The sequence below is a fragment of the Falco rusticolus genome, chromosome 5 (assembly GCF_015220075.1).
Source record: "Falco rusticolus isolate bFalRus1 chromosome 5, bFalRus1.pri, whole genome shotgun sequence".
Taxonomy (NCBI): domain Eukaryota; kingdom Metazoa; phylum Chordata; class Aves; order Falconiformes; family Falconidae; genus Falco; species Falco rusticolus.
Window position 1 is genome coordinate 17,462,886 of NC_051191.1, and position 26,950 is coordinate 17,489,835.

General features: G+C 38.8%; 1 protein-coding gene across 10 annotated transcripts in view; it reads right to left on the reverse strand.

Annotated features, from left to right (window-relative positions):
• Positions 1–26,950, reverse strand: part of MAGI2 (membrane associated guanylate kinase, WW and PDZ domain containing 2) — a 755,449-nt gene that overhangs the window by 279,091 nt on the left and 449,408 nt on the right. The window lies entirely within an intron of this gene.

Below are 26,950 nucleotides of genomic sequence, written 5' to 3' on the forward strand. Positions count from 1 at the left end.
GTACCTTTGTGGACACATCCTTTGGTAAAGTCCCCTCAATTAATTGTCATTTGAATTGTTGGCTGCTTTTTTTTGAAAATAATCCAATCTTGGTTTTAAAAATTTAATACACGGTAACCCTGGGTATCTTATCAATTGCCTGCGTTGATAGAAACATGTGCTTTACGTCTGATCTGAACAGGTTCAAGTTACAGCCAGGCGATCGCATTATTCTTTGGCTGTGAGACTTAAGAACTATTACCTGGTATCTGTTTCTACAGACACTGCAGAAGTGCTTGCAAAGTGTGACAAAGTCACCCCTTCAGCTTTGTTTTGCTAAGCCAAACAGATTCACGTCTGAGTATCCCACACAAATCATGTTTTCCGGTCTTTTAATATTTCTCATGAACTCTTCTCCAGCTTGTCATCTTCCTGCTTGGACAGAGACAGGCAGGAGAGCTTCAAGCAGCTTCATCCACAAGGGTGAGGTAACCTCCCAGGTCCTGCTGGCCTTGTCCTTCATTCCACAGTCACATTCTTTGCCCTAACACCAGAATGGGAGCTCACACTCAGTTAATGTGGCTTGCTGTGCTCTTAGACCTTTTAAATGTCAACAATTAAGAGAAAAAAAAAAGTCAGGACCTGTATAAATTTGCCCCAGACTAACCGTTCCTTCATAAAAACCCTTCACGTTTACAGCTCATTAACTTTTACTTAAGATCATCTAATATCTAATGCAGGTGTCTCTGAATCAGTCATCTGTCATTTAGCACCCACCCCTCCACTCCATAAAACATCTGTTCACAGATGTTTGGATTTCAGTTTCTAAGACTGTGTAGTGTATGATTCAGCTAAACACATGTTAAAATCACATTGAAAGCACTGAAAGTTATGGCCTTTGCCTATCAGAAAACCACAATTTTTATGTACTGTTTTATACCTACTGATGCATAAGAAAGATGTCTGTGGGACTGCATTGCACAGAAGGAGTTGTGACAATAAAATCACTTAAGCTTAACAGTGACAAGCTAACACAGACAGAGAAATACCTTTTTGAAATATTTTGCTTCCTAACAAGTCATTATCACCAATAAACCTTCAGAAGGCTGGGTGTACAAAAGTTCAAATAACAAGAAGACCTGTGTCAAAGCCTTAGAAAACAATGAAATGTATAGATATATAAAAGCATGGATTCCACACTGTTATTGACAGCAACTGCATGACAAACTACTGGAGCAAAAATGATACATGAAATGATATTAGCTACCTCTACAGTATTGTGACTGAAGAATAAATGATATACAATATACTGAATGCATCACAGCCACTGGAACACTGTAACTTTGACCATGCAAGCACAAAGTCAAATTTCAATTAATCTGACTTTTAACTGATGTAAATGTAATTCTTTACACTCACTTCAATAACCTATTTTCAAGTGCTCAAGCAAAAGGTATACTATTATCAAGGCTTTCATGAACATTCCACATTACAGAAACTCCCTAGATATCTTGGCTCCTAGTTAGGTACCAAAATAATTAGCTGTTTATCATCCATGATTTACTTAAACAAATAGTTATTTAAACAAAAATTTATAGATTTATAAATTATATAGTAAATTATGCCCAGCATATATATCCAGTTTTGACTCACCTAGTTGTACATCCATCCAGGCCATAACATACTTGGACATTTGGTTATAGCTATAGCAAGTGCTGTACTGGAAGAAAGATTGGTATCACTTCTAATCCTCTTGACCTGCTGCAAGCTACGCTGAGGTACACTTGGTATCTGTTTAATGTGACTTACTAATGAAGGCACCGTCATAGATTATCCTGAGAACACGCTGTGGCAATGACACATTAATAAATGTAGCTGAAAAACTATATTTTTCACAAAATGACTGAAAAAGCCTTAGCATGTACATTTGTTTCAGACTGTAACCCGAATCTGATACTTGTTCATGAAAAACTGGCTTCCACTTCTCATGTTTATCTTTAGCGGACAACAGAAAGAAGAAATGTAAGAAGAGAAAACCAATGTGAAGACAGCAAACTTTGATGTTAGGAACCTGTTTGGTTTTATTTAGGAATAACTGCAATTCACACACTTTAAAATATTTTATGCTTTTTAGTGTTCCAAAGGATTGCTCAAAAATTATTATTTATTTAGTACCGTGCATCTTCCAGATGCTTTAATGACTAGAACATCACAAATAAGAGAGAGAAAAAACCCAAAGTATTACCTAGTTCAGTCCCTAGCAGCACAAAGTTTTTTTCTTCCACTGCACTTATAGTGCTTTCCTCAGTCTATTTTAAATATAACTATAGTATAAAATCAATCTTAAGTCATCCCTTTTTGCAATCAATTCCCCCAAAAGAAAGAAAATTATATACTTAAGATAAATTGTGCTGAGAAATAAGAAATCAGAATCTAACCAATATCCTAATTTGAAAAGAGCACTTTACACATTATTTATCCAGCCACTGGCCGAATACTCTGTTTCCTCATAGTGAGAGGTAGGGGGATGTTGCAACTTGGAAGTATTACACTGGAAGTGATAAAACCATTCAGGTTGCTTTGCTGCAGTGGTTCTCTGTTGTCACTATTTCCTCCCCTTGAAGAATGAGGAAAAAATATTACTTTTAAAATTAATTTACTGATGCTTCAACTTCCTTTTATGTACAGTTTAATTCTCAAGGAGATCTGATCCAAACAAGAATGGCAAATGAGCTTTAAATGACATAAGGCAATCCAGTGGTGAAATCTCTCATGTGCCATATAGCTTTAGATTTGGATTTGCATTTGTTCTGGTTTTGATTTCTAAACTCATTATTATTGCCCTTCAAAAAATACATATAAAGGTTTTCTTAAGAAATGTGGTGTATAAAGGGCTTTAAAGGACAGAATGGTTGAAGACTGATAAGATTAAGTCAGAAAACCCTTCCAAGCATGCAAGGGTACCAGTGAGGTTGTACAGATATTTCTGAGCAGAAGAGGACAGTTCTAGAGAGAGTGAAATATTCCTTGTCATTCCAGCCAGATCTCCATTCTGCTTAAATGGTGATGCACCACAGCGATGCATGTACAGAAAAAGGCATGGGAGATTATCTAAGACATGTCTGGAGAGACCTACAAGTCTCTCATATCTGTCATCTTTAACATTCCCTTCAAAATTCTAGTCAGAATAAAAATAAATAAATAAATAAAAATCACAGGCCTTTCAGGCTGCTTTTGAAGCACCTTGTACAATTCTTTATCTATTTACAAGGGAAGTTTATGATTTCATTAATTCTGTTTTTCAGCCCTGATACCTTCCTCCAATGCTGTCCTTCTGCAAGTCAGACTCAAAGTGACCCCAGTGTCCCATGCACTGAAATAAAAAGAAAGTGGTTTCCCTAGCAACAATATCGACACAAAAGCTCATGATTTTCCTTCTCGCTCCTGTGTCTTCTTAATGGCTTCAATAATCCAAATAGCAGAGAAAAGCAACATGCATCTGATCTTAATGAACTATAATGGCTAGAGACAGCATGAAAGCAAGCAAAGGTATCTGTGCTATTTATAAACTCGTGGATCAGATGACTCAGATTCACCAGCATTTGGAATTATTCATATCATTATCAGTGAGTCATTTAGGGAGATACTTTACTGTGTCAGGCTGTGTGCAAAATATTCTAATACTTCGTTTTTACCGGCAGTTTGATCTGATAGCTGTAATATATAGGAGATTAAGAGAAGCACGGGTCATACCTTCAATACCATCAAGAGATGGGGAAAAAAACAGCAGTTAATTAATTAATGGACTGTAGAATGGAGTGGCCATTTGGATCTGATGCTCTGAAGAAGGCTCAGACCAGTTTTTGGTTGGTTGGCCTTCAGCTGAATTCTCCCCAGACCTGTTACCCAGGCATCAGTTTCGACTGTTTTGCATTTCTCTTAACACTTCAGCTCTCCTACCAATAGGCATTCTGTCAGCAGATGGATTTTCCCCATGGCTATGGATGTTGCACAAAATATAAGGGAAACAAAATGAGAAAAACAAATTGTAATTGTTTGGATGGAGCTGTTATCAGTCTGTTTTTGTCATTTAGCCTTCACACCATCTTTTCAGCCTTTACAGGCAAAAATTAGTGTCAGCTTTTATAAGACAGCTCATGCTGTACCGATATATGCATCTTTGATGTAAGTATAGGTGATCAGGACTGATATTACTGTGGGAACACATAACATACAGGGGATGCTAATGGTAGATGTTGTCTTCACAGCTACTTTTACACCAACCTGTTTTTCATAATTGTTTCTGAGAACATCTATGTAAAGAACAAAGTAATACTATAATTTGTGTAAAGGAAACCTTCTCAGCCTGCAGTCATGACTAACGACCGAAGTTCACTCCAAAGTCTGGCTACTAGGTGCTGGATAAAAAGACAAAAAGATCGCAAGGTTACCAACTATAGAAACTTGAAACATTGGTCTACAATAAAGCAGAAAACAGAGCACTCCCAAATCTTCCGTAGTTTAATTCTACAAGTGCAAGCTAGAGGCATTTGACACACAGCCAAATACTTGTCTGAGATTTTATGTGATAAGCAATGTGTAATTAACAAAATTCTTTGCTGGTTCTGGGACTCAGAGAACATCTAACTATCATTAGCATTCACTGGATGCCAAGACCAAATGTATAAATATTACATTACTCAGACATGAATATAAATGAAAAATGAGGTATGTGAAACTAGAGCATGAAGTGAACAGAAACAATTGGGAATGTCAGAAATGGGGGTGGGGGTGGGGTGGGGAAGGATTCAGTTGCTGCAACAGAAAGTGCATTGTTAACAATAGCAGAGGTTGACACTGAATTTTGTAGCTTCAACCTATTTCATTGGATGGGCTTGGGCAACCAATAACATCTGAACTTAAGTGTCTACCTTTAGTGTATAAACTCCCAGGATACACAGCGGAGATCAGTATTACAACCCAGCTAAGTGCAAGTGCCCTCTGCAGCTTTGGACTCAGAAAGATACCTGGGACCTTCACAGAGGACTGGAAGATTTGTAGCAGCACCTACCGGAGATGTGCCCTCCTGGAACAGCGCTGAAAGATCAGTGGGATACACAAGGTCTGCACACATTAGCGTTTGGGTTTGGATCAGAAGCGCACATATGATGCTACCCCCATTGCTCCATTCACCATGCGTTGCTGTGCATGTGAAGCCATCTCAGAACACACAAATTGTAGCCCTTTCTGATGAAACTAACATTGAAGATGTCCTTTGGCCACTAAAGTGTGTTCAGCCTGCAGGACGAGAATGGATTATGACCCACAGGATGTAGGCACTGGGACCAGAGCACATGGGTGTTTCTCTTTACAGACCTGCTTCTATATTGCTGTACTGCCTACTAGGGCAAAGACTGTCTATGTTTTTCCAAATTATACTAAGAACCTTTGTTGAAGGAACTGAAAGCCCCTGTCCTGACAACTCTCTGTGGAGATGAGGAAATGATTTGGTTCAGCCTAAAGTTGACATCTAGTGGCTGATCAGCTGAATCCCTCTCCAGGCTCCCCTTGGCTAATTAACTGGATCTCATTAACTGACAGCAGCGAGACATCAAACTCCTAGACACAAGTGTCTTAGCACTGAACTGACTCCCACTCTTTGTGTCAGCATCACAAAATTTTGTTGGGGCGACAGTTTTGTTACATGCCCAGCAATGAAAATGAGAAGCTACAGTCTTCCCAGACACATGCTGTGTTGGCAGCGGTTGAAATAGTGTGGGTGATCTTGGATGTCCACTAGGTAAGTAATCAGAGCCCTTTGATGTTCTTGTCTATACATGCAATAACCTTCAAAAGCTCTACACTGGATATAGAAAGAAAACCGAGACAAAACATCAAGTACTACTGAAATATTTAATTAAGAGAACAAATTGCAGGTAACATACAAACAAGAGACATAGGGGCAGGTTAGTGCCTATGAAAATCAGATACGTGTTATTTGTAGTCGAATGTTAGTTTCCACTGTGATTTTTCATTTTAGCTCAAGACAAAAATTTTCATTCATAACACTAATCAAAAGCTGCTCAAAACTTGTGTAAAATGTAAATACTTATTCACCATATGACACTAAGATGAGTCTTGTAAAATAAACATAAAATCAGCATTTTTAATCAAAATTACAATGGAAAAGATTTATTTTGTTCTTAAAGCTGTGTTCCAGAGACACCTAGGATAAAAATTTCTCAAAATTATTTTCTCAATCTGTGCTTTAGTTTACTTTTGATTTCCTAAATGAGAAATTTTCTGCTGCTGCTTTTCAAAATCATTCTACACTCCAAAGGGTTTTGCTGTCAGAAATTAACCCTAAGAGCTAGATGTCCTTCCTTTTTAAATTCAATCTGGCTTTTCTACTAATATCCTAAGTAACCTCTCTTCCTTGTTGACATTTACACATTTCAAATATTTGAGAGTCTGCTTTGTAATCACATTTTTATCATAGATATAAAGACAATTTAATCTTTTCATTATGCTGGACTGTCCGGACTCAATTAAAAATTAAACTGAATAAATACATAAACACTATGAGTCATCAGGCAAAATTCCCAATCTACTTTATCCACACTGCTTTCAGCTTACTCCTTTCTCTGCATTTGTTTCCCAAATAATATTGTAAACCTTAACTTGAACGCAAACTTTAAACAGCGTTCCACAGAAAATCTTTTAACTCACCTTGGCACTTCTTTTTGCCACATTATTTTCAATCATCTTTAGTGCTGGTCATTTTTAACCTAAAGTAACTGGATTCAAAAGTCAGGATAAATCTTCAGAAATTGTATCATTGATTTAGTCAACACTGAGATAACTGTTAACAAAACTGCTTAACACTAGAGATGTGACTCCCAGTACAGGATCCTGAGTTTTGACAGGCTCCTGTAATCATAAAAAACTCTGACAATATGAAAATGTATGAGGAAAATTTATGAGCCCCATTAAGTGTTTGCTGTAGACAGTAAAGACTTTCTGCTAAGCAGTTGTGGAAAGATTTTTTTCACATTTAACTACTTTCTTAGCCTTATGATAGCCATTTCCTACTGGCAATAAGATGCTTCTAGTCATATATTTTTCACATTATTTCATGCAGACTGCATTCAGGTTTATTTCTCAAAACTATAAGAAGTTATCTTATATGATACAAATTTTACACTTATAGTGTCATCACGCATTCACCAAATAGATACTCCATGATCTGATTTCTAAACACTCAATCCATTCCTTGTTGGAATGTGGCATCTTAAGTGTAGGGCACTGTGAAAATGCTAAGTTTTGAATTTGGAATTAATATTTTAAACACATATAGAATAAATTTGAATTATCTCATGATTCTTTTAACTTTTTTTTTTTTTTAATAGAATGCATTGGCTAAATGATGTGTGACAACTTTGCCCCAGCAATAAGATGACTAGAGAAAGACACTTTCCATTAATGACTGTAGCTGCTCCAGTATGAGACACGCTTGGGAAGCCTTATTATACTGGCAATGCAATTGCAACTTATGGCTCACAACATTAAACTATGGATATGAATCTCCTGAATGACATTCCTGTGAATCTCCTGAGAACCAAATCCTGCTTGCCCACTCAGTTGTCCAGTTGCGTTCAGTAACACAAGTTAATTTTCTTTGCAGACTTATAAAATGCATTGTTTTTCTAAAAAAGCCTTTGGTTATTTAAATATGGTGTAAGTAATTAATTAGCTAGAACTTTAACAAGTTTATTGGATTAAGAAACAGTGACTATGAAAGGTGATACACATATTTTTCTAGCTTTAGATGTTGTACTCTAGATTATAAAATATTCAAGAACTATTCTTCTTAATTATCCAAAACACAGCAGATGCTCCTATACCCTCCACAGAACAGGCAGAGTAAGATCACCTAGATTTCTCAGGTTTTTCCTTAATTGTGAAATGACTGAGGACTAATCAGAATTTTTGTCACAGTAACTTGGAGTGTGAAAAAATATCCCTCACAGCCCCCTCAACTAACATGACTGCATTGGCAAAAAGCTGCAGACTGGACATATTTGGACTAGCAAAGAATGCCTTTTGTTGGGATAGCTTATCTTATTCAAGGAAGCAGTGGGAGTTCTGTCCTTATAAAATCTCTCTTGCTAACATAAGGTACATCTTCTCAAGAACATTTTGCTGATTTGAATATATCAGCAAATACATTTTAGTGTGAGGAGTCTTTAATTCAATGAACAATTAATACAATTCAAGCCTTAATGTTTTTACTGTATGAATTAATTACAATTAACTTACAGCACAATTATTATTGTTAGCAAAATATTACAACATATTCAACCAGAGTTCTAATCAAGATCCTAACAGTTTCAGAAGTATTGCACGTATCTCAGAATAGGTTTGTGTCCTTCACATACATTATTTTTTACCTTGTTTCTCCTATATGAAACTTTTTCTAATATTGAAAGCCCTCTCTAGACTTTGTTTGAACCTTCCAGGTTATATATGCACTTCCCTTCTTTATCTTTCCTTTCTTTACTCCCTTATTTGCCTTTCATTCTACTGTTGTCATTTTAGCTATTTAATGAATTGTGCTGTTTGGGTGAAAAAAGGAACCATATTTTTGTACTAGGGCAAGTTTAATTTGCCTGGAACTGAAATGAATTGCCTTGGGTAGCTGGAGACAAAGTGCTCAGATACAGTTCCTTTTCACACATGTGTCTGAAATCTTGTTTTATTGCTGTGCTTCAGAAGCAATATTATCTCAGCCTCATTGGTGTGTGTTTTACTGAACTTATTGCTAGCTTAGTTCATTGCAATTGCAATCCTTGTTCTCCAATTATAGGTAAAAGATACTAATTTTCTCATTGTTCATGTGGGACCGTTCAGGAATGTATCCATTATATAAAAATGTATCTTAAACACAGATATTCAAAAAAGCTCAGAAGTTTTCAAGAGGAAAAGGTAGTGCAAAGTGTACCACACAAGAACTTCAACAGAAAATTGCAGTCTAGAAAGTACAAATAATAACAAAAGCAAGAGAAAATGTGTCTTATTCAAAAGTATGAAATAATCAATAAACTGGTGAAAACTGGAATATTTGGTGAAGGTGACGATGAGCTATTGATTGCATTTATTAAGATATGGTTTCCATGAAAACAAAACCATTAATTTTGGGGAAATAAGTTCTTTGGGTATCTAACATACTTAGTCCTTATGGTTCTTCATAATGCACCATTGAAACCATCTAGCTGGTATAAGGCTGGGGAAGCTTAAAAGTTGCAAAGATAACTTTGTACCATCAAGCATCACACCTGAGGAACTAACACAATAAACAGGTAGAAAAGGTCCTCCAGGAATGATTTCTATTTGCTGCAATGAAAACAAGAACAAGAATGTGTCAAAGAAGGAGCGACAAGTCAATGAAGGTATGCAGGAAAAAGACAGCATCAGCAAAGGACAAATGAACTAATTCCAGCCAAGAGAGAGAAAGGACATATGCTGTACTTGATCTGACTTGCAAATACAATATATCAAGGGAGAATTGCTGGCATAAAGCAAAGTTATTAATAAGTAATGATAGCTGGTATCCAAGCCCCACTGGAGGTACAAGAAGGGCCTGGAGCTGAGTATGAAGCTTCCAGCCTGGCGCTGCGGGCAGGGTGTCCTTTCTCCAGCCTTTTTGGAGGGGAGGACAGGTGGTGTGGCTGCAAGGCCCCACTCCTCTGAGCAGCAGGTCTGGGTAAGGAGGACAGGGGGACCCAAGCAGCATTAATTCCATCTCTCCCTGTGTCACAGAACACAAGGCTTTTCTAAATTAATTCTAATGAAAAAAAAAAAAAATAAAGCACAAAGATGTGCTAGCTTTCTGTGCATTTGTTTTTTGGGGAGGAAATCCAAGTTATTTGCTGCTGCAATAAGAACAGTCCAGATTCACTTTTGTCTATCTTATATTTTCCAGTCATCCATAAATTTGCTGTACCTCCAAGTTTTGGCTTCTTCCAGACTAAACACCCTGCAATTTCCCATCACTCCCAAAGGATATTTAATTTTAGTACCACCTTTCTCCCTCTAATTTAATCTGTAAATATTTTTATTTTTTTCAGTCCTTCCATTTATTTTTTCAGCTGGGTTCCTCTGCTCCCTTCCTGTGATGCTTTGTGGTGAAGTCTCAGGTGACATACGGCAAACCCGGCCACATGCTAGCGAGGAGAGTGTTAAAGCAGTGAAGCTGGTGGAGAAAAGACAGCGAGCACTGACTGGAAGAGCTGCAGTGAAGTGACATATTGATAATTTACACCTCGGGTCCAAAATTGGAAGCATCTCGGTGCCAAAAACAAGCACAAAAAAACTCCCAACCCCAACCCCCAAAACTCCAAGCATACTAGGAAAGAATAACTTCAGAATACATGCACTAATTCTAGGAATACTTAGAAAGTATTTAGGAATAGTTTAGCAATAGACTGAACAAAATACAAGTCAGAATGCAGGGTGGGAGAAGTCAGGGAGGAATATATTCATTGCCTCTTTTAGGAAGCTTAAACCTAGATTAAGAAGAAAAATCATTGAAGATGGCCTCAGTGGATACAAATAGAAACAGCGGATTGACACTGTGCAAAAGGGTATCTCCAGCCAAGTATCAGGAAGCATTTTCTCACTGTTAGGATGTTAGATTACAGAGCTGTCTCCCAAGGGAGGTGGTACAAGGAGCTTCACTGCATGAGTCATTTAAAATTAGACTGAAACAAAGCACCTGCATATACCGCAGGCAACATAGCTTCGATGGCAGGCAGACAACCTCAATGACCTGACAAGTCTTAACCAGCTCTCCTTTCTATCATTTGATTTAATTTTAGGAATTTTAGTCTGTTTGTATTAAGGAAAACAAGAAAAAATAGCATTCTGTGAAACACTCATGTATATGTTTCCTCAAGCAACTGATTGCAAACGAAAAATATGTAAATTACCGTAAGTATTCAGACATCTGATAGGTAAAACTAGTGATTAACTGAACTATTCTCTGGTTTGTGTTATTATTTAGGATTTTCAAAGCATTCCCCCTCTCTCCCTACTGAAATGATGAATTTTCCCTGCCAGAAGGTGAGCCAGCCAGGGGTAATCAAATACATAAACAAGATTTAGTTATACCTGGAATGACTATGGTTAGAGCATTTATTTCTGGACTCCTACTGCTTGAAATATCTGCCTTTGCAGACACTCCTTGAGCAATGCCAAAGCAAAAATGGTAGCAGCAGAAAGGAAGATAGTGTTGGTAGAAACCATTCATGTCTAAGCAGCAAGACGTCCTAAATTTGCTCCCCTGAGTATTTCAGCTTGTATTTCAGAGGAATAAATACCTCATTTTATTTTCCTTCAATTCCAGCCGTCATGGTCTCAACAGAGGATGGAGAAGATTTAGCATGAAGTTTTGGGGGAGTTTACAGGAAAAGAACAGAGGGACCGAGTTGATAATTGATTCTTAATCCACTTCTGCTATTGAAATTCACTATTCTCTTTATTGTTCTTCACAGTTTTTTCCATGACTCAAAAGGAATTAATGTATCTGTAATTATATGTGGGGGGGGGGCAAAAAAGTAGAATGGCAAAGAAGAGTTCAGTGTTCTCAAAACAGGGATAACAGATGACCTCCATTGCAAAAAAAACCAGTACATGACCTCTTGGACTAACAGTGAGAATATTTAATGCATTTATCAAATTACATATTTGAAGAAGAGTAAATAAAATAATCAAGATTAAGGAGAGAGGGGAAAATAGCCAAGAACGCACAGACCCATTATTCTGACCTCAAAACTATGCAGGGCTTTAAAACACACTTTGAAGAAGAAACTTGGTGACTTGATCTCTCTTCAGTATGAGAGTTTTACTTTACATTTGTAAGGCGTTATATAAAAGAAATGAAAAATGAACTGGTACTTAAACATCATTTTTAATGCCACTTCAGACATTGTAGGTGATCTTGTGTAGCCTCTAGAAACTGTTTCAGAAAAGTACAAATCTTACAGGTTATGTGTAATACATGCCAGTCCCACATTGGAACTATGCTGGATAACATTCATACCCAAAGGTATCTCACAAATGCAAAAGACAATTAAGTTTAGGCACCTGATATGCTACCAAAGCAAAGTCATGTAAAAGAAATCCAGTACTGACATAAAACTGAATTACGTAGGCTGATAAGGAACAAAGGCCAGAAATTAGAGACAATTTTCTATGTAGGAGTGATATTCTAGAGCAGTACTTCTGTAGGGGATAAGGAGAAGGTATTTTATGATTGGGAGATAGATCTTGATAACTTTACAACAGCAGAAGTCCAGAATCCATTTCTTACTAAGACCCTAATGATGTAGAATGAGGGAGGAGGCTCTTGGGGCCAAAGCATGCAACCAGAAGCATGCAATGTGTAGGTAGATGTTCCTCAACAAACAAGACAGCAAGTGGCGGATGGGATAGGCAAGCTAAGAGCCAGGGGAGATAGGAACAGAAGGGACATGGCAATCAACAAAACAATGCTGAAGTGGAATCACTTTAGGCATAGGTGTATAAAGAAGGAACTTCCTGTGGAACAGTTTTGTGGGGAAGGCTTTTGAAACTGTTCTGGTGGATAAGCATGCCTGCCTGGGTGCCTCTCTGAAATACTTTGACACTAATGGACACAGCATGGGGAACCAATAGGAGGAATTAGATGTCTGTGTGCAGTTGCAGTCATTGAGCTAATGTAGACATGATGGGACAATTCACACAACTTGATTTCTGCAATGGTTAGATACAGGCTCTTTTGGAAACACAGGCTGGGAAGGCGAGGGCAGCATGTTGACATTTTTGAGAGAGTACAGCTGGAATGCCTGGAGCTCTGCCTGGGGACAATGTTCTGGTGAATTGGGTTATCCTTCCCCGGTGCAAGGCTTTGCATTTCCTTCTTCTGAACTTCATGAGTTTCCTCTCAGCCTAATTCTCCAGAACGGTAGCGCAACCCTCTGGTGTATCAGTCGCTCCCGATTTTGTATCATCTGTGAACTTGTTGAGGGTTGTCTAGATCATTAATGAAGATGTTTGAGGAGCAGTATTGGCCCTGGGATACACCACTAGTGGCTCACCTCTGATTTGGCTTTGTACTGCTGATCACAGCCCTCCAGACCTGGCTGTTCAGCCAGTTTTCAATCCACCATACTGTCCACTTACCTAATCCATACCTTGTCAGCTTGTCTATGAGGGTGGTGTTGGACACAGTGTCAAAACTCTTACTAGAGCCCAGGTAGAAAACATTTACTACCCTGTCCTCATTCACAAAGCTATTCACCAGATGATGTGAAGAGGCCCTTTCCAACTGAAATAACTCTGCGAGCCTGTGATCTTGAGAATGACTGTTTAATAGTCTGTACCAGACAAGGACAGTAGAAAGACCGTGACAACCTGTCTGTCAGATAGCAGATAGCTACTATAATGTCAAAGTGGTCGGCACTGGATAATATCAGGTTTACTGATACGAGTAAACCTGAAACCTGACCCTTACCTGTCAGGGAATTTTAGAGCTGACTTCCTCTAAATGTGTGCTCGTCAGGGCTGCTGCTGAAAATGGTACCATGTCTCTGTATCTGTGTCCAGTAGACTAAAACACGGATGCATTTCCCTGTCCTCTGATCATCAGCCCTGGAGCACAGTCCCTGTTCTGCTAAGGGCCTCTTCTGGGACCTTAAAAAAGTCTGTAGCTGTGTAAGTGTTGCACGTGCCCTGTAATTTAGTGCACCCAAAGTTAAGAACTGAAATTCGCAATACAGAATATAGAGAACAGAGAGAGTCAAATGCCTCTAGGAGGTGATTAAGAGCATTAAGCTAAACACTTAATGTTACATAGTGTGAATAACCTCTCAATCACATGCTGTTTTTCCTGGTGAATTCCTAATTCCTTCACACAATGAAAATGTACAGAAAGAAGTTGTTCAGTAAGAAAGATATGTATTCAATATTTATTTTTGTCTGACTGCTGTATGTCTTCAAAACACGTATCATGCAAACTCTTGCAGTTGATGAAGCAGTGGTGCTGTGAAGAATTTTTTCATTGCTTAATCAAAAAAACCAAAGAAAGCATTGAAAGCAGCTGGTTTGTTTTACCTTCTTTTGCTTTAATGACTTACGTGGAAGGGCACTTATGAAAGTAAATGCTATCTCACAAACCAATGTGTTACTGAGCACTCTCAGAATGAGGAGTGGAAAGAATGAGACAATGCAGCAAAGAAAAGTAATTATTCCGTAAATTGCAGTTCAGCTGCATGAAGACGACTATAAAAATATATCACTACACTTTGCCCAACCCTTTCTTACAAATAAAGATTATACTGACAAGCTGAAAAGTTATGGCAGTGCTGAAAACAGTGGAAACTGCAACCCATAATTAAACCAACAAAACAAAATCCCACCCCAGTTTTTATATACATTAACAGCATTCTGTAAGAACAATGCATTTCTAAGGGGAAAAAACAGTCTCAAAAATTTTACTGTCTCTGTAATGTAGGTTTCTCCCTGAATCTGGCTTATCTAATCAGACTACCACACTTCAAGAAAAAGGTCTGTTGAATCATACTAGCTGTCACCACTGGAAGACACTAGATAAAAATTAAGACTTTGTACAAGCCATGTGCCATTAAGGTAAACACTCCAAACACTCTATACAGAAGATGAGGAGCTGATGAAACGTTCAGAAACCAGGGTGGTTTTCCTAAGACATCATCCTTTAATCTTATGCCTGGAGTGACTTACTTTTTTCCCCTGTGTGACTTTCACTGACAAAATCACTAGTACCAAGAGTCAAAAATAGTTTAGGACACATTAAACTACTCATAATTGATAAAAACAAAAAACCCATACAGAATGTAGGTAGAGGCTGCTTAAAGCCCAGTAGGTCACAGATGCAGGATCTGTTCCATCTGGTTCAATCTAAGTCTCAATGTAAAAGATAACGCCAACCTTTCACCTCACAGCCCCTAAAAAAAAATATTTCTCCTTGCTTCTCTGGGTTTGCACTAAAGAGTGGAGGCAAGAGGGTTACCAAGCTGTAATCAGCTTAGCCTTCTCGTGACACAAAGCACCTCCTGTTGGCTGTGTTCCTGTTAGAGGTTCCTACCTTACCCTTCAGTATAGTGTCAGTAAGGAAAAGGCAACAGCCTCATCCCACCTATGGATGGCAAAGCAGTATCTTTACCCTAATCAGACAAGCGTAGTCTCTTCATCGCTAGGTTCTTCCATTAGCTAGAAGAACCCACCCTGACACTGACTGTAACTCTTCGATGTGGGGGCTGCAATGAGGCAGCAAAGGCTGGGGGTTGATACTGCAAAGGCGCTGCCAGGTGAGGTTATGAGAGAAATTTGTTAAATAGTGTTACAGGGAGTATTCGGTTCTATCACTTCAATTTGCTTCCTTTCTCTTTCCAGCTAAGCATATAATCATGCACATCTTCATACATCTGCCTCCTTTCATATTTTTTATAGCTGAATCAGTCAGAGTTTTCATTTGAATTTTCATTGATCTCAGGTTTTTTATCCTGTCTCAGACAGAGAAGTAAAGGTTTTCCAAAAATAACTATTCCAGCAGCCTACAGGAGATTTTGTTTCTGTTTCTTTTAGCTGCAGAGTTTTGATGCTCGGCAGACCAGCATCCAAATACAGCTGGGAAAAATATGACAGTGGAAGGTGTGCTAGGGATTACCAACAAACACAACTACTTGCAACCGAAATCTCCACAGGGAGATCAGGCAGAATTTTTCTAAACAGACTCTCAATTATGAAGTTACAACAGCCATGGGCTTTGACTAGGTATAACTCGTACAGAAAACTTCTGACTGACATATCCTAAGTGTCAGCTTGGTGAAGGAGGATACTGCTCCCCTTGGCACGTTCTTTGTCTACCCGTAGCTAGTGAAGAGCTCCTCACAACAGTGCTCGTGCAGGGTCTTCTCCACAGCCCGCGTCCTCTGCAGCAGGGTCTAACAGGACTTGCACATAGTGGCCAAGGGAGGAGGAAATACTCGCACCTTCCCCCTTGCCTCTGTATAAAAGTCTTTCAAAACCTTGTCGTAGAAAACTGTTAATGGGATATTTCGTGATAGCATGCAGACTGTGCAGCCTACTGTAATATAGAAAAGGTAAACTAGGTTGCTTTAGAATAATTCTTTTGGAGTTATTATGAACCAGGCTGACTATAATTCTTTTCAACGGGATTTGTTAAAAATGCTGACAATAACATTGTTCCATACCAGAAGCTGTGCTTTAAAGTTTTTTAGGTGGGAATTACCTCTCCCAGTGAAGCTTTAAGCTGTGAAACCGTTCAGCTTCTATGTTAAATGGTTAAACTAATCTATTTCTTGTAAGATGGCAAGAAGGCAGCTGTGAGCTACACCATTCCCAGTGATGGGACATTCCACCTCCTTAGAGTAAGAGGACACTGCACTCCTAGTCACAAGAGCCATTCAGTCATCACTGTATTTGCCTACCCTTTAAACATTCATTCTGCCACTTTTGGCTAATTTTGACACCCTTCTATTCATCACAGCACCCACCTCTTCTCTCTTCTTCACTTATTTTCTATGCTAGCTCCACCTTCTCAGCTGCATAACTCCTCACTCAACTCAGTATTTGCTTTCACCGTTCTTGTTACCACCACCTCTTACAAAATCTCTTTGTATCTCCCCCTTGCTCCTGACATTATATCCACACTGATGTCACCAACTTTATGATTTCAAAGAATGACAGAACACCTGAAATTGGAAGGGATCTCCAGAGGTCATCTCATCCAACCTCCCTGCTCAAGGAGGGTCACCTGGAGCACGTTGCCCAGGACCATGTCCACACAGCTTTTGAATATATCCAAAGATGGAGACTCTACAATCTCTCTGGGCAACCTGTTGCAGCTGCTTGGTCACTCTCACAGTAAAGACGTGTTTTCCGATATTCAGATGGTACCCATGTTTCTGTTTGTGCCCATTGGCTCTTCAATACTTCTCTTTCCCCGTTTCACACATCTTAAATCTCTCTCTCTAAGTGTTCCTATGTACAGCTGTGACAGCAATCAAATCACTGGTCTGTGGAGACCCATTGCTTGACATTTAGCTGCTTTCCCTACTGCCTGCTTTCATCTATTGTCCTTCATCTCATGCTGCAATTGTAAATTCCTGAGGGAAAGGGTTCTCTTTTTTACTCTGCTGCTGCAGCACCTAGCCAGTGTTTCCTGGTCTATGCCTGGGGCTCTCTGACACCACGTAAATACAAAGAGGAACAAGAAATAAAATCAGTTTGGTTCTTACATTTCAAGCTCCTGTAACCTCTGTGATTATTAGGGGAGATCATTCACATGCACAGAACAGACAAAAAACATGTACCATTCCCCTACAAGCAACCTTAATGTCTGTGGAGGACCCTGTAAATGTGTCTATCCATGGACAGAAAGGGTATTTGATTCTCAATCACCAGTCTTAAGGTTCATTATTCTTATCAGGCACATCGCTGTGCAACTCAGAAGGACTTAAAGATTTTTATTTTTATTGTAGATTTTTCTCCTGGAGTCCTGAATTCAGTGATAGAGAATGTAACATAATTTGGGGGTGAACTAAGATCAAAGCAAGATTTTTGTCTTTGCATTCCTCTGATCTTCAGCAGCCTTGAGGATGCTCTAAACTAGGTCAGATATCAACAAGCTGTGGTCATGGCTAAGTCGCATCCTATCTCTTCCTGGTGATGACTGAGGCAGCTTAGACTTACACTTAAACGAATCTAGGAAAGATAAATTTAAATCCTGAAAAGTCACCCAGTTTGCAGATGCTGTGGCACCTCTCCTGCATCACTTTCAGTGCCAGTGCACTGAATATATTGCATTTTCCTTATGCTAGAGTAGGTTTTTTCTGCATCAGTAGGATCTTCTAAAGCTTATTCTATGTCATTGGCTATTTTTTTCCTGTACGCGTGACATAAAATAACTGTAGGTCATCAACCGGGCTACAATATTCCACTCTGTAGCAGCATATTTGACCTTGATTTCTGATTGTTTCTCCACTGCTTTTACTGGAAATACAAGGGGAACATTCCATTGGCCAAAAAACCCTGTAGATCTATTTATTCTTTCATTTATACAAGGTAAAACATAGAGTAATTATTTTTGAAAACGGTGTAAACCCAATATACGGATTTCCCTACACTTGAAAGGTTTTGTTTGTTTGTTTTTAATATCTTTAGGGTTTTTTGCTTTGTTTTGTTTTTAATCAGAAACTGCTTTGCTTTGAAACACAAACACTTCTCTTAGTGCTTGGATTTTGTTGGTCTTTTATCTTGTTTTAATTAGCTCACTGGGGAAGTAATGTAACTCTATTGCAGAACAAGCTGTATCACTAGCTGATTCCATCTTTTCAATTAACCATATGAATCCAGGCCCTCTTCCCACACTTACACTGCATTATTCCATACTTGGCACAACCTACTTCTCTCAATGTCTTTCATTATCCTGAAGGTCACCTTGACAAGAAGCAGCCCGTTCCCTTGTTTCATGCCAGCAGGCAGCAGGATGCACACTTAGTCACATGTCTGGAGCCCACCACAGCAGCCATGACCTGGGTTGCATGAAGCACTGCGAAGTCCTAGAATACTTTGCTATTGAAGCAGAGTAACCCAAGCGAGATTTCAAAAAAAACCCTCAACTCATCCCAAGGCCATAAAAAGGAATTTTTTAACGTCTGGCTGCAAAACAATTTCTGCTGCAAGAACTGGAATACAGAAACAACCCACTCCTTGCTAGTATAGAGAAGCCTTGTTCTGGTTTTATGGAACATTGTGCAAACAAGGGAAGACTCAAAGGCTCAGTTTTGCTCCCAGGGAACTCCTCGCTATAGGTCTGTCAGGAAGGCAGAAGTATGGACAGGCAACCAAGGAGAAACAGAGATGTGTTTCCTGCATACACAGGGCAGAATTAGGAAGGCCAAAGAAAAGCTAGAGTTGAAATTGCTGAAGGACATCAAGGGCAACAGGAAGGGCTTCCACAGCAGCAGCAAAAGGAAGACGCTGGGCCTGCTGCCCGATGGAGTAGTTGGCCAATTGACAGACAGCATGGAGAAGGATAACTTGGTGAAGGACTTGATGTCCTCACTCCCTCAGCCTTTACTGGCAAAGTCAGCTGCTCACTCCCAGGCCTTTCAGGTCTTTGCTTAGTAGTAAAGACAGGCAGAGACAGGTACTACCTACATGGTACAGAACGATCAAGTGAGGTACTACTAATTAGATCAGCTGGACATGTGAAAGTCCATAGAACTGGATAGGATGCACCTGAATGCTGGGAAGCTGGCTTCATGTTATTTTGGGACCATTCTGTATCACATTTGGAAAGCTGTGGTGATTAGGGAGCAAAGACTAGAGAAGGCAGTTTTGTTAAAACTATCTTCAAAAAAGGCAAGGAGGACCTAAGGAACATACTCATAAATGAAAAATCCTTTGATTCATAGGAAAATGTTAACAGGAAGGTATTATGGAAGCTTCAGTATACCTTGTCTTTAGAAAATAAAACTTCAATATTTTTAGAAATTTCTTAAGTGGGCAAAGTGAAAGGACTTGTAGCAATGGGGATTTTCTGCATGTGTCTTAAGAAGAACCTCCCAAACACTTTTTGCACTGCAGTTTATGGTATTTAGCAGAATACTCTTTGCTGCCAGAAGGAAGGTTCAGTTCTCATCTGAAGCCAAATAATAAGGAAAATCACAAATATGCATGTGTAGTATCCAAGAGATATAAAATCCAGAGGAGCTTCATAAAGACATAATAATAACTGCATGTAAACTGGATATAACAAATACTGTGTTTTTCCAGCAATGCATTAAAAAGCGGAGATTTCTAACTGAGCAATGTAGCTAAGCGTTTCTCCAGAGCAATGACACATTATTGTGATTTGCAATTTAAGATGTTAAATTCTTTAACAACTTTTGTAATAACTACAGATAAACGTGCCTTATCAGTGTGATAGCCTGATAGCTTGGGCTGTACAGAGTTTGACAGTGTATGTCTAATACAGTCTGCATTTAAACTAAAACAGCGCAACACATACTGCAGTTCAGTTAGAAAATGTATCCAAAATGTGCACATTAACCAGTTGTGATCTGTTTTATAAAAAAAGCCCACAGTCAAAACCTAATGTGTCACATAGACAGCATTAATAAATACTATACTGAAGCAGACAGTACTATACTACAGCCTTTAATTACTCCCTCTACTAGTGCAAGAGTATTTCTACTAATAACAACTTTTAAACTTTGTAAGAGATAAAACTTGGATCTCCACCTCTGGAGGTGATTCTAACACTTAAATCACATCAGTATGAGGAAATTTGTTCTCAATATTAAATCCAAATGTTCATCTTTTCCAGATTCATCGCATTAGCCCTGGTTACTTAATTTGCCAAACTTTGAATTATCTTTATTCATCCACTGGGTTCACACATTTTAAATTCTCCGAGCTTCTCAATCATTACTCAACAAAGCCCTGTCTGAGGAGTTCTCTAAATTTATTCCCTATGGCTCTCCTGGTAATTTGCATTACTTTTGTCTGGACACTTCAGTTTGTTAATACCTTTCTGGTAGTGACTGCACAGAATTGTAAAGAATAGGGCAGGTTTATGTAGGTCTGGGCTAAGCTGACACACAAGCAACCCAGCTAAGAAAAAAGCATGAAGGCAAAGGCTATTTCTTGATTTTTCTGCAGCTAAGATCCTCTTGGTGGTGATCTAGTTTTGATACAAAAGAAAGTACTCTGGCAGTTGTTTCAGTGAGCCTGTTTGAGCAGAAAGGGTTTCTGGAGCATGCAGACCCATAAAATGTGTGGTCTGTGGCACCTGGACCTGCTCTACATTCTGGGTATGAGCAAAGAAAAGCGTTGTGTGCCTGGGGAACATAGATCCATCTGATTTCCAATGGAAAATTACCAGCTGATGGAATTTAAAGCAACTTTGAGCTGACAGTAAGTTGCTGCTTGTGGTAGCCACAGAATCTCAACAGAACACAAATCAGATTAATTGAATGTCCATGCACACTTCTGCTGAGGTACGCAGCACAAGTCAGCAGAGTTACGGTTTCCACCAAGCCATATGTGACAGTAGCTAGTCTCTGACCTTATGTCTGACACAACTGGTTGAAAGAAGCACTGCATATTGACAGGGAGCGCACTAGCCAGCCCACTGGGGTAGCCAGAAACACTGCTCTGGCCACCCAGCACCCTCTACTTAGGCAGCAGAGCTGTCTGACAGGACAGTCTGGGAGCTCAGTCTAGCAGCTGACTGCATCACAGCTCAGTCAAGTGCATCCCACTCACAGCCTACTGAACCCACGTACAGGTCTAGTCTATCCATGGCCACCCTTGGTACAACCATCCACTGGGCAGGGGATGGAGCAGAAAGAGGTTCCTGGAGACAGAGACAATTGCAGTGGCTGTTGGTTTTCTTTCAGCTGAACTCTGTGAGAAGCCAAGGGGAAGCCAGTGATCTCTTCGATTTCACTGGAAGAGCACAGGATGGAAAAGCCATCACATATTTGCATCAGGGTGCTGTCTGTTTAAAGGCAGAATGGTCTCACCCTTCTGATTTCATGCATAAAACTTGAGTCACATAAGCTTCTATTTCCTGGAAGCCTGTGAGCATGGGTTTGACCTGTACTGACACACATGGCCCAGGTGCCACTTTTTCATGCTACACTATGATGAACATCTGGATGTCATATTTTCTTACTGCTTACGTCCTTGCAGTAGGCCAAAACTGACCATATCTTCAATAGTATTCGCCTATCGACATGGCCTGCAGCCTCAGGTATCTGTAAGCTTTCCCCAACCACCAGCTTGGTTGAGTGTCCCCAGTCTGCTGTGGAGAGTGGTGACCTGCTGCAGAACCCACATGGGGCAGGGAAGACTCCGACCATAAGCCTTGTTGCAGAAAAGGGAGAAACGCCCAAGCTGTAGGAAGGACAGGACCACAGCAGTTTGTGTTTTGATGTTACCCATGTCCCTGTCTCTGGATGCTAGCTAACACAGAAGCCTGATTCATGAGATAGAAGCAACCACACACCAGGAATACCAATTTTTTAAATAATGAGCATGTATGCAGCCTCCAATTCAGAACACAGAGGAAGGCTAAATGTAGCACTAATCCTACATTTCAGGAAGCTTAAAAAGGCACTGTAGAAGTTATGAAAGTCACTTTTTATATTGAAACAGTATAATTTTAAAAAGCAGCTGTTTTTCATACAAAAATGAAATAATATTTGTTAGGTTCTGATTCATTCCTTATTACTTCCCTAAGAAAATGACAAAAAAACCACCTATAAAAAAGAAGTAAATGTGGTATTTCATGCCTTAAAATGCACTAACAAATGTAGACAGGATTCCTTATGTATGTTGATATATCCACTGGCATTACATTTTTGAGCTTCTGAGCATTTACATTTTTTGCATTTCATATTTAATGATGAGACTCAACATCCTCCTCTGCCCCAAGGGTAAGGGAGGGAACACAACAAAGCCCTTATTACAAAACAAACAAAACTTACCAATATAGAACAAGTACAAGAACTCAAAAAGACCATCAAGTCACTGCCTGTATTTAAGGTTTCTTCTCCTGTTTTTTGACCTAAGTGTCAGTATATCCACTTTTACATGCTCTCTGAATAGTGGAGAAGTGGACATCATATTGGTATGGGATCTACCACTTCAAGAGGCACTTTCAACAGGAATGTGATCTTTAGTATAAAGTATCTCATTTCATTTGTCTATGCCCTTGAAAACACTTTCCACTGTTAAAAGACATGGCTTTTGAAGGACTACTTTTATTTTTATCTGTATGTACCCACCATCATGATTCCTTTGTTAGCCATTTTAACCCAGAATATGTCATTAACTACTGTCTTAGGAGGGTAGTATTTTATTATCTTTATTTTGATTCATTTCCTTTGTATCCCTCTGCTGTAGAGTGCTCAGGATGTCCTGCTCATAAGGGAATGCTGCATACAGCAAGTGGGTGGAATTTTCAATTCCTTAACAGTTTTTACATGGAAGAATTGAATCAAAACTACAGGAATCAAACACCACCTCTTTATAAAACCATTATCACCACAATCCAGTAATTAAAAACTCCATTGCCTACATGGAACAGTCCTTAACTCATATTTTAAATTTACAGATAGTAAAATGAAATGTTAATTGAAAACGCATTTGCTGAACAGAAGGGTTGAGATCGTTTAGAAGGTTTTAGGCTAAATTTAGCTTAAGAGATGGAATGAAAGCCTATGTAAAACTTAACGTCTTCTTGGGTATGAGGACTCTCGCCAGATGAATGGAATCAGATCCCCTCCTGGTGTTGCTTACATGCCAGTGTGTGGTAAGAGTCACAGGCAAGACCTCAGCTCCAGCCCACATCCACTTTCCCATGGGAGCTCATCATAGTGGTGACTCAACTGAGCACATGTAAGCTGACCCCTTAAAACTGTTCCTAAAACAACTGTAAATTTCGTGTCCTCAAATAAACAAGTAATAACACTAAGGTTCTGCCAATGGGATGTATTCAGCCTTTTTTTTTTTTTTTTTTTTTTTTAAAGAAAAGAATAATGAAAGAGTTCTGGAATATTAAGGGAATTCCAGCTAATATTCAGCCTTCTGCCAAATAATACTCCATCAGTAAAAAAATACAGGGGTGAAATTCTGTCTGTATTTAAGCCAGCTGGAATTTTACCATGGAGTTCAGCGGGGCTAAGGGAAGTCCATGATCACATAAGTGGTTAAATAGCTTCAGTGAGCTTTGAATTTTTACCAGTGAATAAATTTGAAAGGTAATTCCCAATAATCAAACATACTGTAAAAAGTGGCTTTGGAACAAAATTAATAGCACAATAACGAAAGTAATTGTTTTTTCACGGGATAGATTAAGGACTGTTCTTATATCAATAGAAAATAAGATGTATTCTACAAAACAACTGTTTTGCTGCTCTTCAGAGGTGAACAAATTTTGACAGAAAAAAGAGAGTTCTTCTTACTACATTATTCATAGGTATACCGGCTGAATTAATTTATTTTCATAATTTTGCCACATCTTTAACAGTTGTGAACAAGCTTTTTTTATGTCTGCATTTCTCATAGATTTCCACACTGCTAAAATCCTTCTTGCTTTTCTGTATTTGAAATACATCTATGTCCTTGCAGATCATCAACAAACATGCCTCTTTTTCTTACAGCATTTATACACTGAACAATTCCTGTTATTTCTGGTACCGCTACTACATATGTTACTTTTTAAAGGGCAATTCTGCCCATAGCATGCATTACTCTTACATTAATACTTGATAATGATGTCTATCTTACCATAACCTTCAATTGTGTGCCCTAACATATCTGGGTTTTGGAAATCATATCGAAGCTGCTACATTTCTGCTTATAAGCATTGGCATTCTTAAACAATATACTTTTCAAATACACTTTCGGTCTACTGATATGCTGCACTGGCTAAGAAATTTTGCTGATCTAATAAAGGGATGGGAACAGCCTTTGAATTCAGTGATCCATGAAGTCTCCATACAAGTTTTGACATATCGGAGAGATGACAGTATACCGAGCCAACTCTCCTATTGGAGAAGTTATAAAAGACAGCACACACATATACACAGTTTGACTGTTCATCACAGCTTGGTTATTCTGCATTTTATAGATTTGCGCATACTGTGCCAATTCAAGGACCACCTATGAACTTCATTCCAGAAACTGGAAAAGCGATGTGTATTATTTTGCTGGGGCACATCCTCCTGTGCTACATGAATCTGCAGAACAGTGGCAGGTGGCTTTCACTCTGCACAGGAACACGTCCTCCTCTGGTGCAGAAGTATGGGTTTATTTTACCTTACCCCAATATCTGTGTTGGAAACAAGTGTTATTGCCAAAGAAGTTATCATTCTGGGCCAAATCAGAATTTCTTTATTCAGTACAGTAAATTGGGATTCTGCTAAAAAGAAACAAAACAAAACCTTTAGTATTTGGCTGCACTATTATACAAAGAACTCCAAATAAATGAGTTTGGTGTGCTTCAGGCAAATACTCCTTGCCTCAAATAGCAATGAGTTGGTGGAATTCACTGAAATTCTATTAGAAATTCAGAACTCACTGACAATTGCACTGAAGTTAACGTGATTTACTGTTAATCTGAGTGAGAGTGGAATTGAGCCCTGTATTCTTCTTTCTCTCATTCTGCATTGAATAGTGCCACCTAGATTGCCATTGACCTTTACCATAGGCAAGATGCAAAAAGTGCATCAACTGCTCATGTATCATTATGTATGTTTAAAATAATTCACATCTATAAACATGGCTTGGTCTTTCCAGCAGTTGCTCAAAAAGGCAGAAATGGAAAAGGTCAAAATACTAACAGATTTGGTCCTACTGAAACCAAATATTTTCATATTTGCAAAACTGGTAAAAAAAAGATTTGTTGAGTTTGTACCATGATCATACTGTTGCTTTTCTAAAGCACTTGGGAATACTATAGTCATTCACAGTTGTCGTAAAAGTGGTAGACAAAGGCAGGAGTATTCAAAACCTAAGCAGTAAGAAGGTCACAGATCCTATTTTTAATTCTCAAGCTTTTATAACTTACAAATCTATTTTAAAACTCAGGAAACAATGTGTGATTTAAAATAAAAGAACTATAGAACTCTACTTTTCTAAGAATATATATACTGGTTTCCCTTTTAGATTATAACCTGTCCAGGTTGGAATCACATCGGTTATTTGCTTGCACCAGAACAAAAAGTTTCTGATTGTTTACACTGGTTTTCTCATCACTGTGAGAAAATCTCTCCCCTTCCAACAATACTGAGTACTTTAATGAACAATACAAAGACTCAGTGTCAGGTAAATCTCCACTTGGCCTCCTCCTCCTGTGGTTTACCTAGATGTTTCTGATTCTCTTTGGAATTGATACAGTAGAAAGTAAATTGACTGAATCAAACTTTCTAGCCAAGAAGTGGTGAAAAACAACATGCATACACAGTCTGTCTTTTTATCTCAACTAAATGAGAAATCCCTTCTTCAAAACATTTTTCTCACAGAGACAAACTGGCAGATAGTGGCTGTCAGCACAGACCAACTCAGCTCAGCTACAGAAACTTAACTAAATACAGAACTATTTTTTCAAGACAAAAAAAGAAAAAAATAAAGGAATCTGCAAACCAATCTATTAACATTGAGATTCATTAAAAGAAGGCTGATTTGTTTCAGAGGCCTGAAAACCAGTGTTGATAAGGAGAGAAAATTAATCTCCCAGAACATGCATGCTCACGTAAGGTGCTTGATCTATGAAAGAATTCAAAAATCAACTTCTCTTAGTGGAGGGAATTGAAAATTTCTTTTCTCTGGTTGGTATAATTGTCACCAGTAAACTTAATTACTGCAGACTTAATGTGCTTAGGAAAACTTGTGCTGGAATGATTAGCAAAATCCTTCCCTGAGGAAGGTCCACAGCCATGAGGAATTAATCAGGAAACTGTGGGGGGTGAGGGGTGGGGTGGGGGGGTGGAGTGTAACTTTGCAAGATTGTGTCCAAAAGTCTTTTTATGAGAACAGGAGAAAAAGTGTGTGTGAACTAGGTATATTTTCTAATGCTTTACCTAGTATTTGCCATAATACACAGACAGATTATATACTACCTATTATGGGTTGGAATGCACATCTGGTGATGAGGAAACCTGGGAATCAAAGTGAGGATTTATACAGAAATTGGTCAGTTGAGGCTATATTGTTTTGCGTTTAGTTTCTGATTTCTTGGTTTAAGTGAACTTGTCATATGCGATCAGCGAAAGACATAACAGACATTGCCTAGTCACGACTTTGGACCTCTCTTCAGCTAGGTCCTCAGCCAGTTTAAGAAGTTACGCAGACTCCT